The sequence below is a fragment of the Delphinus delphis genome, chromosome 2 (assembly GCF_949987515.2).
Source record: "Delphinus delphis chromosome 2, mDelDel1.2, whole genome shotgun sequence".
Lineage (NCBI taxonomy): Eukaryota > Metazoa > Chordata > Mammalia > Artiodactyla > Delphinidae > Delphinus > Delphinus delphis.
Window position 1 is genome coordinate 105,540,343 of NC_082684.1, and position 16,564 is coordinate 105,556,906.

Consider the following 16,564-nt stretch of genomic DNA (forward strand, 5'->3'; position numbering starts at 1 on the left):
TTAACGGCCTGTGATAGAACAGTGGTGTATTTTTGTACAGAGCAATTACTGGGGGCATGCACAATTAAATGACTACATTTGTTTTAATTTTCATTTAAATTTCATTTTCATGAAAATTTCATTTCATGAATGTTTGAGACATGTTTCATGATTATTGGTGATTTTAATCTCATTTTCTATGAACTGACTGTTCCTATCTCCTTCCCTTTTTTTAAATTGCATTTACTCGTAAAAGCTCTTAGTATATTAAGAAAATGATTCCTTTGTTTGTCATAGAAGTTGCTGCTAGTTTTCTCTCTTTGCTGTTCGCTTTTTTTGCTGTTTTTTTTAATATAGAAATTTGACATGTTTATGGCATCAGATTTGTCAGTCTTGTCTCTTTATAGCTTCTGAGTTTTGTGTCACTCTTAGAAAGTTCTGTCCACCACTCTAAAGATTATTTGAATTTTACCCATTTTTCAGTAATTAACCTCTTTAAGCATAAAAATGCAAAGTGAGGTTCAGCTGTTGAATGCTACATCCCTGGTAGGGTAGCATCTTAATTTATTAGCCCAAAGTGACGACATGCAGACAGCCCGACCTCCAGGCTGGCCTAAGAAGTCTGCACTGAGTGCCCGGATGCAGAATTTCCAGCCACCACCTCTCCAGTGGTCAGCATTCCTAGAAAGCAAGATCTCCAAAATGATTGAGGATGATAATTCTTGGACATGATCTTATATTAACAAAGTTTGTTTCTCCACTTTTTCATCCTCATGAGGAATGGAAATTTACACAAAAGGGAAAATATTTGTTTGCTTGGGGTGGGGGGTTAGAGGGTGGGATACAGCTGAAACTTCCCAGCAGCCTAAGGGTTCATTTTTCTCTGCTTCTATCCCAAGCCAACTCATGACCACAAGAAACTGGCACCATCTTGTCACAGGAGAATCCTGGACCCAGCCATCTCTGTCCTGTGCCTGATTCTCTGAGAAGTTGGTCCTGGCCAGTGTGAACTTCCCTACATTTAGATAGAGAGCAAGTCACATTTAAGACCAAATTCCTGGCATAATGGTTCTGGTACCCAAGCCAGTGCCCTAAGACCAGCCTGGGGCAGCAAGCAAGCCCGGAAACAGCCCAGTTCAGTGAGTAGGGTTGGTCCTCCAAGTGATTCCTTTCTCCATCCACCAAACCACAAGGATGACAGAGGCTCTGTTCTACTAGTGAGCACTCTTGACTAAAAGCTTCAAAGGACAGCTCTGGCTAACTTAAAAGGGACTTATTGAAAGAATATCAGGGAACTTACAGAGTAAATGGGACGTAAAGTATCAGGCTTGAAAATAGTTAGGGGCCAAGAAAAGGAGAGTAAGGCCCCCCAAACCACAGCAACAACCTCTTAGCACAAACAGCCCAGTCTGCCCACCCCATGAGCCCTAGTGATGCTACAGCCATCTCTGTTTGCCTGCCTTCTTCTCAAGGTTCCAGACCAGGGAAAGAGTATTTGGTTGGCTGAGTCTAAGTCACATGCTCACTCCCTGGACCCACCAGGGGAGAGAGGATTGGGTCTGGCTCCTAGATTTCCTTACTGTTACTCCCACACAAAGGTGAGTTCTCCAATCTGGAGATTGAAGGCCTCTAGGAAAAACTGGACAGGCAGAAACTACATGTGTCACTACTTGTCTTTAGATGTTGAGCGAGAAGGAAACTCACCCCAAGGAATGCTCGGCCTAAGGCCTTTTGGGAGCTCCCAGCTCATCTCAAGTTGATGGAGGTGAAAAAGATGGGGATGGGCAGATCCTGCTTTCTGTAACACCTAGTTAAAATCAGGGCCAGTGGGGACTTCCCTGGTGGCGCAGCGGTTAAGAATCAGCCTGCCATTGCAAGGGACACGGGTTCGATCCCTGGTCCGGGAAGATCCCACATGCCGCCGAGCAACTAAGCCCATGCGCCACAATGGCTCAGCCTACGCTCTAGAGCCCGGGAGCCACAACTACTGAAGCCCGCGTGCCTAGAGCCCGTGCTCCGCAACAAAGAGAAGCCACTGCAGTGAGAAGCCCGTGCACCACAACAGAGTAGCCCACGCCTACTGCAACTAGAGAAAACCCACCGCAACTAGAGAAAGCCCACGCAGTAACGAAGACCCAATGCAACCAAAGATAAATAAATAAATAAATTTATAATAATAATAAAAAAAGCAGGGCCAATGACACCTGAGCAGGTGAGGCAGAGGGGCCTTTGGGCCTTGAGGATGCAGGAAGTAACTCCCCCTACCCAAGACCCCCATCATTGCTTAATCTGTCCTCTGTGACAGAGTAAGAAGGGAGACTGCTCTGGTTGTGCGAAAGGTGTGTCTCATTTTTGCTAGTTGTCTCATTGTTACTTAGTGGCCACAGAGCCCGGCCACTGAGTGTGATTGGGAAAAGATCATTTAAAGGAACAATGTTGTAGGATGCTGTAAGACCAGCCTAAAGAAAAAGAAAGGACTAAAGAGGGGCTCCATCGTAGGAATGCCCAGACAGGAAGAGAAACTAGAGAAGGGGATCAGGGAAATTTTTATTTTAAAGAGAGAAAGGTGAAACTCGGTCCAAGGAAGTGTTACTGAACAATTGTGAAATTAAGTATCACATGACACATACCTGTGTAAAAAGAAGAGCTAGAGCAGGATTTTTTCTTTTTTAGAATGGAATTTTTTTACCCCCAAGACCAGTATCTTTTCCTGTTTTTTATGAATGGTTTGTATTTAGTGTGGCAGAGGGAGGCCCTCTGGACCTTGTGTTGCCCCTCGGCGGATGCCGACTTTTCTCTTTCTCAGCTGTCTTGTGCTGGCCTGGGCTCCTCTAGCCCGCTGGTGCCAAGAAGGAAAATGGATTTACAACCTCCGGCCCGTTCCCATGCCCTATTCTGAACTGCTCTATTCAAGGATATTTCTGGGGAGACACAAGTGTGCTCTGGGCTGGACATAATGACTCGGGAGGTGGCCTCAGTGTGGGGTGGTGCTTGCCAGGACACAGAGGCCCGGGTGGCATCAGGGGTGGCTTGAGAGGTGTTTTAGAGGAAATCTAGCTCCGTAATCTTCAGTGTCCCCCAAGCTATTACAAGTAAAGACTAATTACAAAAAACAGGAAGAAAAAAGGAAAAAAATTAAATACCTGCATGTTCGTGCCCACACATACCACGCCACATACTATACACACATCACACACTACACACACTAGTGTATCCCTAGGCTAGTTCATAGGAAGAAAATTATCACTAAAATACTTACTTGACCATTGGAAAGAGAAAAAAAAAATTTTTTTGGAGACCTTTAGTAAAAGCTTCCAATGCACTTGGAACCTAAAAGAGGATTCAGAGTCTAACTGGCTTGTCAAATCAGATTGCTGCTCCTAGATACTTCTTTACAAAATTATTTAGCCACCGACTATGATACCTACTGAGCCACATGGCCTGGGAGGTAGAGAAATCCCCAGAGAATGGTTTGGTGCCATAGACTTTCCCCTAATGGACTTTTACTACTGTGTGTTTGATATGCTTTACACATACACACACACCACACACACACACACAAAACCAACTTGAATTTTTGTAAATTATAAAACTAATGCACTCAGAATCAGGAAGAAAAATAAATTTGAAAACACAAAATTAAAAACACCTGCGAAGGACTTCCCTGGTGGCACAGTGGTTAAGAATCCTCCTGCCAATGCAGGGGATATGGGTTCGAGCCCTGGTCCGGGAAGATCCCACATGCTGTGGAGCAACTAAGCCTGTGCACCACAACTACTGAGCCTGTGCTCTAGAACCCACAAGCCACAACTACTGAGCCCACGTGCCACAACTACTGAAGCCCACGTGCCTAGAGCCTGTGCTCCACAACAAGAGAAGCCACGGCAATGAGAAGCCTATGCACCGCAATGAAGAGTAGCCCCCGCGCGCAGCAACGAAGACCCAGTGCAGTCAAAAATAAAATAAATAAATAAATTTATTAAAAAATAAATAAAAACATCTGCAAGGCATAGTAGGCCGTAAATGAAGTCAGAAAGAAATGAAAAAGTGGGGGAAATATTTGTAACGCATGTGACAAACCAAGGGTTAATTTCTAATTTACTATGAGTTTATACAAATGAGTATGAAAAAGACCAAGAACTCAATAGGGAAATGGGTAAAGGATAAGGATAAGAATAAGCAGGTCACAGAGAAAGAGGGAGAGAGAGAGAGAGGGAGAGAGCACGCTCAACCCCACTAATAATTTTTTAAATGCAAATCAAAACAAATATAGATGCCATTTTTCTCCTATGGTATTGGCAAAAATTTTAAGTGTGATAATACACAGTAGTGTTGACAGCGAGGAAAATAATTCACTCTCCTACTGTTGGTGGTAGTATAAATTGGTACAGTCATTTTGGAAGGAGAACCAACAATTCTATTGCTAGGAATATATCCCATTGATATAATAATAAAAATATGTCAAGGTATATACAAGAATGTTTATTACTGAATATAACAAAGTTTGAAATAATTTTAATGTTTTTAGACAGAGGCCTAGATAAATAATGTTTGGAATATCTTTCCTTGGAATTCTATTGCCTTTTAAAAAATGAGATTTATCTCTATATGCTAACATAGAAAGATCTCCAGGTGGGTGAAAAAAGCAAGGTGCAAAATGCTGTGCACATAATATGATACATTTTGTGAAAAAAAATGTAAAGGAAAGAAACATTTACTATACATGCAGAAATTTTTCTTGTTGCATATACAAGGAAGTGTGAATGGTGAGTAGCTCTATCAAGATTTACTAGAAAACAGGAGGGAGACTTTTTTACTTTTAATTTTATAGTTTCTTAATGTTTGACATTTTACCATGTGTGTGCATTTATTTTTTTTTCACTAAAAATGTTGAGGAATTTTGTGTTATTTCTTCTTAAAACTTTTTGTATTAAAATAAAAGTAATGATGAGGATGTGGAGCAACAGGAACTCTCATTCATTGCTGGTGGGAATACAAAATAGTACAGCTACTTTGGAAGATAGTTGGGTGGTTTCTTATAAAACTAAACATAGTCTTACCATATGATCCAGCGATCACACTCCTTGGTATTTACCCGAAGGAGTTGAAAATTTAGGTCCACATAAAAACCTGCACACAGATGTTTAAGTAACTTTATTCATAATTGCCCAAACTTGGAAGCAACCGAAATGTCTTTCAGTAGGTGAATGGATAAACTGTGGCACATCCAGACAATGGGATATCATTCAGTGCTAAAAAGAAATGAGCTATCAAGTCATGAAAATGTGTGATAATACACAGCAGTGTTGACAGTGGAGGAACCTGAAATGCGTATTACTAAGTGAAAGAAGCCAATCTGAAAAGGCTCCATGCTGTATTATTCCAACTATATGGCACTCTGGAAAAGGCAAAACTATGGAGACAATAAACAGATCAGTGGTTGACAGGAGTTAGGGCAGGGAGGAATGAATAGATGGGGCACAGAAGATTTTTAGGGCTGTGAAAATACTCTGTGTGAGATGTAGAGAACAAACGTATGGACACCAAGCGGGGGAAATCGAGGAGTGGGGAAGTGGTGGTGGGATGAATTGGGAGATTGGGATAGACATATATACACTTATATGTATAAAATAGATAACTAATAAAAAGAATAAAGATGCTGCCTGACAAACGGTAAAGAGAGAGACAAAGAAGGAAAGCTCTCTTGTTGCTTGTCCTCACGGCTTCCTGCTTTGAAAGTGGTCCTGTGAGGTCATAGGATGCCCAAGGCTACAGTAGCCATTTGGCATGTGAAGGAGAAAAGCTTGAAGGTGAGAAGTCAACACAGATGGTGGATTAGGAGAGAAAGAACTTGACATCACAGAGTCGCTGGACTCATCTGGAAACTTACTACCTCTAGAATTCTGTTATATAAGATAAACATCTATTTTGTAAAGTCACTGCTAGTTATATTTTCTGCGACTTGAGGCCAAAAGCATCTTATTCTATCCTAGCAGCAATTTAACAATTCCATCTATTTCCTAAATAAAGAAAGTTTGTGTTGAAAACAAAAAAGAAAAGAAAAAAAAAGAAATAAATAAAATACTCTGTGTGATACTATAATGATGGACACAACCAAACTCATAGGATGTACAACATCATGAGTGAAACTTAAGGTAAATTATGGACTTTGGGTGATTATGGTATGTCAGTGTAGGTTCATCAAGTGTAGCAAATGTACCACTTTGTTGGGGGATGTTGATAACGGGGGAGGCTATGCATGTGTGAGGGCAGGGCATATACAGGAAATCTTTGCACTTACCTTTTAATTTTGCTGTGAACTTAAAACTGTTCTAGAAAATTAAGTCTTCAAAAAAAAATTAAAATTTAGGGACTTCCTTGGTGGTCCAGTGGTTAAGGCCCCGCACTCCCAATGCAGGGGGCCTGGGTTTGATCCCTGGTCGGGGAATTAGATCCCACATGCCACAACTAAAAGATCCCTAGCATGCCGCAACTAAGGCCCAGTGCAGCCAAATAAATAAATAAATACTTTTTAAAAAAATTTAAAAATTATAGTAGCATACCATTGTTCACCCTCTATGAGAAAAATAAATATTTCTGTCAAAACAAAAAAGCAAAGTGATATATAATTATTGTTGAAATTTTGGAAGATACAGAAACCTTTAAAAAGGTAATAAAAATGATATATAATCTCAACCCAAATATAACCTGTTACCGTTGTAGTGGATTTCCTTTCATTCTTTTTTCTATACATATGAATGTGGCCAATCAGGATGTCTTTAAACATTTTCCAAAGTAAATGAAACTAAAACTAGCTCTAGCCTTTAACTACTGAATTAGCCCATTACCTCTTTCTTGGAGCTTCCCCTTCTCTTGGACTGCCCAGGGCCTTGGGGTTTATGTAACTGACAAAGGAGTCCTGTGGAAGCTAACACCAGTGGGATAAAAGCCCAGACGTCCCAAGCTCTGGATGGTGGCTGTTTCTGCAATTGCTCCTCACCACCACAAGGTGTCGCTCTCCGATGCCCGTGCAGGTTCCCACCAAGGTGACCCTGCAGGCCAGTCCTTCAGACAGGCCTGTTAGGGGATTCCACTCCCTCAGGAGTTTTTTACCAGCTCCCAAGCCTTCATTCTTAGTTCCAGCCCTTTCAGGCCCCACCAGTCTCAGTGTATTGCTTAATTTTTAATTTTATTAACAATATTTTTAATGTCCACAAGTTTTCTCAATTTGTAATTTTTTAAGATTAAAAAAATATTTTCAACTGAGATAAAATTTATATACAATGAAAGGCACAGATCCGATATCTAATAAAAAAAAATAAAGATGCTGCTTGACAAAGAGTTTCAACAAGTATATATGCCTTGATGTACATGTCTTTGATTTTTTTTTTTTTTTTTTTTTGGGGGGGTACGCGGGCCTCTCACTGTTGTGGCCTCTCCCGTTGTGGAGCACAGTCTCCGGACGCGCAGGCTCAGCGGCCATGGCTCACGGGTCCAGCCGCTCCATGGCATGTGGGATCTTCCCGGACCGGGGCACGATCCCGTGTCCCCTGCATCGGCAGGTGGACTCTCAACCACTGCACCACCAGGGAAGCCCATCCTCTTTAAAAAATTATCTTTAAACATCACCCATATTCAAGGCATGGGTTAATAGGTTATGGCCTGGATTCATTCTGGAGACAGTTTATTTTCAAGGTCAAACTGAGTCTTAAAAAGGCTAGGACAGGTACTTCTTCGGTGGTCCAGTGGTTAAGACTTCACACTTCCACTGGAGGGGGTGTGGGTTCCACCCCTGGTCAGGGAACTAGGATCCCACGTGCTGCGCAGCCAAAAAATAAATAAATAAAATAAAATAAAATAAAAAGGCTAGGACAAGACTTAACAGTTCATAACTATGAATCATCACCAAAAGCTAGAATTCCTTCTTGTGCTTAGAAAACATAAAGAAATGTATTCATGTACATTTCCAAATTTCCAATAAAACAAGGTGAAGTCCATACACTGTAGTCTTTTTTGTTTGTTTGTTTGTTTTTTGTTTCTCACCCCAGCCTCTTCTCAAGGGCTTAAAACTCTAGTGAGCCGTTGGGGAGTTCCTGGAAGGCAAGCACTATTTTCATTCATATCTAGTAATGAGCTCCCAGTTGACTCAAAACATTTGTGAAATTAAGCAATTTCCCTAATGATGTGAAAGTTTTTATGTAACGGAATCAGATGGGCCTCAAGGAGGAAGGAGATTCTCCCCCCACACCCCCCAGGCGGACAGCCCAGGGCACTAGGCCCAGATGTTTGTCCCTCCCTTGTCTTCCCCATCTCTGTCCCACTCCCCAGGCAAGTCAGATGGTAGAACCCAGCACAACAGGAGGAAAAAGAGTGACAGATGGAACCGGGGTGGGAAGACAAGCCCCTCTGGCTAGGCAGTGTGGAGGCCACTTCTGCCAGACTGAGAGCTGCACAAGTAAAGGCAGGAAACCCCCTGCATGTGGGTGAATTAGAAAGTTGAAAAACAGGAATTCCAGGGCACTAGCAAGAACATGATTAAAAAGCCGACCAGAGTCTAGACTGAGTAAGAGGCAGCAAGGGAACAATAAGCAAGGAAGCAAAAGAGGTCCCAGTTATCATAAGGGTGGGGGAGAGATGGAATAAGGAGAACGGAGGTGAGGTCCTGAACTGGAAGCAGGGTGCGATGCGGCCAGGCCTTTGGAGGTTGAGTAGAAGGAGGTGGAAGTCACTGGAGCAGTGGAGGCCAAGGGACCATGAGCACAGGTGGTGGAAATGTCATCAACATGCATCTGAGGTCACTGAGGATGAGGGCAAGACACTGGGATGAGAGGAGCCGGCTAGCCAGGTCCCAAAGCCATCAGCGAAGGCCGCAGAGAGGCCAGGAGCAGAGGTTCTCAGCTAAGGTGTGGCGCCCAGGCATGGTGTGGTCATTTTGAGGCAGGAGATAGATGGGCCCCATGCTGAGCAGCTGGAGTTTCTCCCCTGTGGACAGATACTGAAAAAAAAGAAGAGCGAGAGAGGAGATGACCCCTGCCCAGATAAGAGATAAAAGAGCACATATTTTTCATTCTTGAGGTCAGGGAGACATTCCCGACTACACATGCACAGAAAGGTTCCTTGGAGGTCAAAAGGGAGGTGGCAGCACCCCATAGTAAGTGATGTCAACCTACCCTAGGCCTCTTCGCTAGAATCCATCTTGGCTAAGAGATGCATGCACACATGGGAGGACCCTGACATAAATCAAATATGGACTCAGAATCAGGCAAAGCAAGATGATTGGCCAAAGGAAACCTGGAAGAAATGCCCCCTATAAGTGATTCAAACTACCATGAGGGCACGCCTCTCTCTCTGAGCCCACCCATGTGTCTATCCACACATACTCTTTTTCCTTCTAATAAACACTTTACTTGTTTCACTACTTTCTGTCTCTACGTGGAAATTCATTTCTACACAGCTGATGGGCCAGGGCTTTGTCACTGGCCACTGGGCCCTGGTGGTCTAGCGGCTAGGATTTAGCGCTCTCACTGCCGTGGCCTGACTTCAATCTCTGGCTGGGAACCAAAATTCTGCTTCAAGCTGCTGCAGGACGAGGCCGCCTGAGATCAGTTTGAGGGGAATGTTGGGGCAGCACAACCCGCATCAGGAGCTGTGCTTCAGCCGACTTGTGCCACCATCCATGGAGCAGCTGCAACCCCAAATCTAGATGGCAGTGCTGGGGGGGGGCAAAGATTGGTGGGTGACAATGGAGAGGCCGTGTAGCCATCCTGCTGATATGTAACTATTGCTGGAGTTTGGGGGAGGTCAGTAAACGACTCCCCTCTTTCCCTCACCTGAGTTTAGCATTCATTGAGAGATGGATTCAGGAGGAGTTCATTCAGATGGATTACTCCCATTCAACAAATATTTTTTAGTTATCTTTTTCTAGGCTTCTTTTCTTTTCCTTTTTTTTTTAAATTGGGTATAGTTGCTTTACAATGTTGTGTTAGTTTCTGCTGTACCGTGAAGTGAATCAGCTCTATGTATACATATATCCCCTCTTTTTTGGATTTCCTTCCCATTTAGGTCACCACAGAGCATTGAGTAGAGTTCCCTGTGCTATACAGTAGGTTCTCATTAGTTATCTATTTTATACGTAATAGTGTATATATATCAATCCCAGTCTCCCAATTCATCCCACTCCCTCTTTCCCCCCTTGGTGTCCATACATTTGTTTTCTGTGTCTGTGGACCCAGCAATCCCACTACTGGGTATATACCCTGAGAAAACCATAATTCAAAAAGACACATGCAGCAAAAAAAAAAAAAAAAAAAGACACACGCACCCTAATAGTCATAGCAGCACTACTTACAATAACCAGGTCACGAAAGCAACCTAAATGCCCATTGACAGGTGAATGGATAAAGAAGATGTGGTACATATATACAATGAAATATTACTCAGCCATAAAAAGGAACAAAGTTGGGTCATTTGTAGAGACGTGGTTGGATCTAGAGACTGTCATACAGAGTGAAGTAAGTCAGAAAGAGAAAAACAATATTTCATATTAACGCATATAGAAAAATGGTACAGATGAACCTATTTGCAAAACAAATATTTATTGAGTATTATTTATATGTGCCAGGATGTGCCAATGATTCAGCAATGAATAAAATAGCAAAACCCCTACCCTCATCGAGCTTACATTCTGGTTGAAAGAGATGGACAATAAATTTTAAAAAATAAGTAAAGCACGTGGTATGTTAGAATAAACTAAAACAGAGGAGAGAAATGGAGGGTGCTGGAGGTGTAATTGTGAACAAGATGGTCAAGAAAGGCCTTGCTGATAAGGTGAGAAGTGGGAAAAGACTGGAAGGAGGAAAGGGACCATGCCTTGCTGATATCTGAAGGAAGAGCATTCCAGGCAGAAGACTGTAAGTGCAAGGGCCTGGCCTATTTGAAGACTCTAAGCTAATTGTGGTGGTCCTATTTTCCTTTCTAGCGACTGGTTTAAGGGGTGAACAGTGACGCAATTCTGACCTGTGAGATGAGAAATGTAATCGGCATGGGGGCTCCTGGGAACGGTTTCCATACTCTGGAGAGATGGTCCCGTTCTATCTATGGACTTTTCTATAGCTGATGTGATGTATGAAACTGTTGCAGCCATGTTGTGGCAAAAGGGGAAGCCAGCCTGAGATGACAGAGCAGAAAAATAGAAAGAACCTAGGTCTTTGATGACATCAGTAAGCCACTGCTTGTGCCAAACTTGGAGCTTCCTTAAGACCAATGCAAGATCATGTCAGCCCTGGGTAAGGTGAGGTGTATGGTTCAATAAATATGTAGGTTTATTATAATGTCTGTAATGTCAGGATATTATATGAGAATCCAGCTATTACATTTTTCAAGTAAAGCCTTATGAATTTGTCACTAAGCATATGAAAAGATATGCAAATTCACCAATAATCCAAATATACACATTAAAACGAAATATCATTATGTGACAATAATATTGGACAAAAAAAAAAATGTTGGTAATACCCAGTCTGATGAAGATTCAGAAAAACAAGCACTTTTTTTTTGGCCACACCACACGGCTTGCGGGATCTTAGTTCCCAACCAGGGATTGAACCCCGGGACACAGCAATGAAAGCACCAAGCCCTAACCACTGGGCCACCAAGGAACTCCCAACAAGCACTTTCATAGACAGTTGGTAGAAGTATAAATTGAGCGAGCCTTTGGAATATGATTTAGCAAGTATCTATCAATATTTTAAATGGGCAGAACCCTTCAATCAGCTTTGGACTTCTCGGTATCATAGGAAAATATTCATGCATATAAAGACATGTACAAACTGGATGTAATATAAAAAAAACTGGAATCCACCTAAATATTGTTCAATAGTGGAGTGATTACTTTGATTATGATAGAGGCATATTGTTTGATTCTAAGTACAGTCGATTCTCACTATTTACAGTATTAAAAAAGAGACCCAAAATGGAGTTACTTGTGCTAAGCCCAAGTCACCAAGCCAAAACTTAGTACCAAACCTAACTGCAATTTCAGTCTCCCACGGAAATGTCATCTTAACTGGTCAGTCTTAAGAATTTAATTAATTCTTGGAATTTCCTGGTCAACAGTAGTGTGGTAATCTCCTGGTAGACCCCTTCCATCCCCGAGAAAGATAAGGTCATCCACTTTTTTCCTTGTCACTACCCCCTTTTGTCTATAACAACCTTTCTTTTTCAGCAGCTCTTTGGAGCTCCTTTCTGTTTGCTAGATGGGATGCTGCTTGATTCATCCATCATTGAATAAAGCCAATTTGATTTTTAAATTTACTCAATCAGGGCTTCCCTGGTGGCGCAGTGGTTAAGAATCTGCCTGCCAATGCAGGGGACAAGGGTTCAAGCCCTGGTCCGGAAAGTTCCCACACGCCGCAGAGCAAGGAAGCCCATGCGCCACAACTACTGAGCCTGCAATCTAGAGCCCGCGAGTCACAACTACGGAGCCGAAGCCTGCGTGCCTAGAGCCCGTGCTCCGCAACAAGAGAAGCCACCGCAGTGAGAAGCCTGCGCACCGCAACAAAGAGTAGCCCCGCTCGCCGCAACTGGAGAAAGCCTGTGCGCAGCAAGGAAGACCTAATGCAGCCAAAAATAAATAAATTAAAAAAAAAAAAAGATTTACTCAGTCAAATTTTGTTTCTTAACAACAGTCATTATGTTCTAAAAAGCCACTGCAAACACTGAATTAGCAAATATAGAACCATCTCTCCTACCGGAAATACAGGGTTAGGTTCCTTGGAGCCTCTAGTCACAACATTTTCATCAACTAATCAACATATAACCTTGTTTTATGTGTGTTTCTATTTAAAGACACCTTATTAAATATATATTTCTTACAAATAATTGGTTGCATAGTCTTTCAATGATTTAGAGGCAGAGCTTTTGAGGCTATTTGAGTTATACGGGCTCATTTGCCAACGTCCTTGTAAAACAAGCCATTTTCATCAGCATTGTAAACCTGCTCTTCCACATAACCTTTTTGCTGTATAACATTTAGCAGGTTTTTAAAAAATTCTTCCGTAGCCTCCTGATCTGCAGAACTAGCCTTGCCTGTGAATTTAACATTTAGGCAATAGGCAACATGCCCTATTGCCTTTGAAATGTTTCAACCAGCCATCATTTGCTGAAAGGATTTAACATTTTCCTGATTCAACGTGACTATAAATTGCTTTGTCTTTCAAGCCTCACAACAATGCTGTCAATTATGCTATTTTATTGCTTGTCATCTCATGAATCTATAAATTTAACTACTTGTCTATCTTTTCCATAGCTTCATCACACACTATAAATGATACTTTAGCACTTTTTGGAGCAGACTCATGTACAGATTGGCCAAATTCCGCTTCCTTTTTCTAGGTGTAAGGTATTGTTGATTCATTAACACAGACCTCACAGCCAAGGACACTATGACTCATGCCTGAAGGGAGCTTATCTAACCCACATGTTTTCTCCATAAGGCACATCCCAGCCTTCTTGATCCTAGGAACACTACATAGCACTATAGCACTATGCTTGGGGGCCATTTAAAAAGTGAAATCAACAACAAAAAGCACACACACACACACACACACACACACACACACACACACACACAAACCTGGCATTAAATAGACCACACAAAGGACACTCATTTGCAGTACGAGAGCTGGAGCTGAAGCTGGAAGGCAGAGCATGGCCTTGTTCAACCTTAGCTGGGAATACGCTCATCAAACAACTCAAATTTTTTGCAGCTCTGCACGTGTCTGCAAATGACCCCATAAGTGCTATGAGTATTGATTTTGGAGTCACAAATAAATTTTCAAGAGTTGGCAAATTTACAAATATGGAATCTGTAGATAATGAGGATGAACTGTACCTATTAAAAAGTATAAGATAGGGACTTCCCTGGCAGTCCTTCCACTGAAGGGGGTGCAGGTTCCATCCTTGGTGGGGGAACTAAGATCCTGCATGCTGCACTGGCTCAGCCAAAAAAATTTTTTTTTGAAAAAAGAATAAGATAGATCAGTTTGTATTTGCTTAGCAGGATGCCCATGGTATGTTTTTAAGTGAAAAAAGAGTTTCAGAACAACATGTATAAAGGTGAAAAAAGCAAATGCTTAAAAGAGCCATGCAGGTAATGTAAAATGGTGAGGTGGGCGCGGGGAAGACATCTGGGAAGAGTGGAGACTGGGGAAGAGGAGAGCTCATCCCACCTGCAGGAGGCAGCCCACTGCTCACTGATAGTCAATTTTTTCCCGGTAGAAGAAGTGTGATGCCTTATCTTCCAGGTTTTCAAGATGTTCATGGGACTTCCCTGGTGGTCCAGTGAGTAGGACTCCTTGCTCCCAATGCAGGGGGCTTGGGTTCAATCCCTGGTCATGGAACTAGATCCCGCATACATGCCACAACCAAGAGTTCACATGCTGCAACTAAGAAGGCTGCATGCCACAAGTAAGACTCGGCCCAGCCTAAACAAATAAATAGAAATAAATCTTAAAAAAAAAAAAAGAAAGGATTTTCATGAAATATCCCAATTTAAAATGTTGACAACTTATTTCAAATTTAAAAAAATTCTATGTGAGTCAAACAAAACCCATTATAGGCTACATTTGGCCTACAAGCTGCCAGATTGTATTCCCCAGTGTGGGGTAGTATGTATGAGAAAAGTACAGATATAAACAGAAAAAATGTCTGAAAAGATACACATCCACCAGACCATTCACAGTGGTTACCTCGGGGTAGAGGAAAAGAATAACGTTGTTGAAGGCAGGGGGTGGGTCTTCATCTTTTCTGTATTGTTTGAGACCTTGGCCATGAAAGTATAGTTATATATTATCTACTTTAAAAGGGAAAAAAGCCCTATGAATTAAAGGGCTGAGTATTATTCCTGTGGCCCCTGAGGTTGGGCAGTATTAGTGCCCTCTGCCTTAGATTGCAAAGATTGTATCTGTATTTCTAACTTCCCTTTTTTTTTTTTTTCTTCAGTTTCTGGCTGTGCCACATGGCATGTGGCATGTAGTTCCCCAACCAGGGATGGGACCTGCACTCCCCCCCCCACCCCAACCGCGCACTGGAAGCCAGAGTCTTAACCAGTGGACCGCCAGGGAAGTGCCTCTAACTTGCTTTTTAAGTTACCATTGTTTTACTTATTTAGAGAATGTTTGTTTTCAAGCAATATAAACCCACTCAAAATAGTTCTGGACCGGGACTTCCCTGCGGTCCAGTGGTTAAGACTCTGCGCTTCCAATGCAGTGGGGTGCGGTTCCAACCCTGGTCGGGGAACTAAGATCCCACATGCCGGGTGACCAAGAGCAAACAAACAAAAAAAAACAGCTCTAGACCAAAGGAGGATTTGGTAGGAAGGAGCAATCTGGTAGCATCCCGCGGCAGCAATGAAACCAGGCCCACAGGGGACTAGAAGTAAATGCTAAAAGCCATGTGGCCTGGCCCCAGAGCCAGCCTCCTTGGCCTCCTGAATCTGCTGCTTTCTGACACTTGATTCATTCTTCTCCTTGGTAAGCCTGCTTCTTCAGCTCACGCCTGGGGTTTCTGTGGCCTCTTGCACCCTCGAGTAGGAGTCTGGTAAGTGGTATTTCTGGGAGAGAGAATTCGACCGTGGCCAGTGAGTTCTTGAGCTGGACCAAATATCCTCTCCCCGTTCAGCCACCTGTCAAGGGAAAAATGCGATCCCCTGGTGCATAACTGGCTCCCGGGCCCCACCGCAGCAGGGAGGGCATGTCTCAGAGATGGAGGGTGTGACCTGGGGAGGGGCCTCAAAAAGCCTCCACAGTTGCAGCTGCAAGTTACACGTTTACAGGCCCTATAAATGCTGGATCTGATAGAACATGTTAGTTCATCAGGGAGATAGCAGAGCGAAGTAGCCAAGATCTGGTATTCTGGTAGGGGGACCACCTCTCCCGGTTTCCCCAAAATTTGGGCTTTTAGTTTTAAAACCAGGATAGTTTTTAAGAGTTTTCCAGGATGGGGGATAATCACTCCTCAAACTGGGAAAATTCTAAGCAAATCAGGATGAGTTGTGCCCCCTAGGTTTTGGAGTTAGATTTGGTTTTGAATCCTGGCTCAGCTGCTATAGCTGTGTGACACTGGGCAAGTCACTTTATCTCTTACACCTCAGTTTCTTCCTTGTAAAATGAGAATAATAATATTTCCCACCTCATAGAGTGAGATAAGCACTTAGTGAGCACTCAATAAAGTAGGCAATTAGGTAATCATACACATGATTAAAAAGTAGAAATACAATGAACGGAGAAAAATCTCACTCCCACCTCTATCCCTCAGGACACAGGTCTCCTCCCCAGAAGTAACCACTCTTAACAGTTTCTTGTGTATCCTTCTAGAGATAGTCTGTGAATTATAGGAATATGTATACTGATCTTTTTTTTATTAAAAAATATTTATTTTATTTATTAATTTGGTTGTGCCAGGTCTTAGTTGTGGCATGCAAACTCTTAGCTGTGGCATGCATGTGGGATCTAGTTCCCTAACCAGGGATTGAACCTGGGACCCCTGCATTGGGAGCATGGAGTCTTAACCACTGGACCACCAGGGA

The 16,564-nt window shown here is 42.6% G+C and overlaps 1 non-coding gene across 1 annotated transcript; it reads right to left on the reverse strand.

Annotated features, from left to right (window-relative positions):
* Nucleotides 1–16,491: 16,491 nt before the first annotated feature.
* On the reverse strand, nucleotides 16,492–16,564 carry TRNAW-CCA (transfer RNA tryptophan (anticodon CCA)). Its single transcript has one exon. It is a non-coding gene; the product is annotated as a tRNA-Trp (tRNA).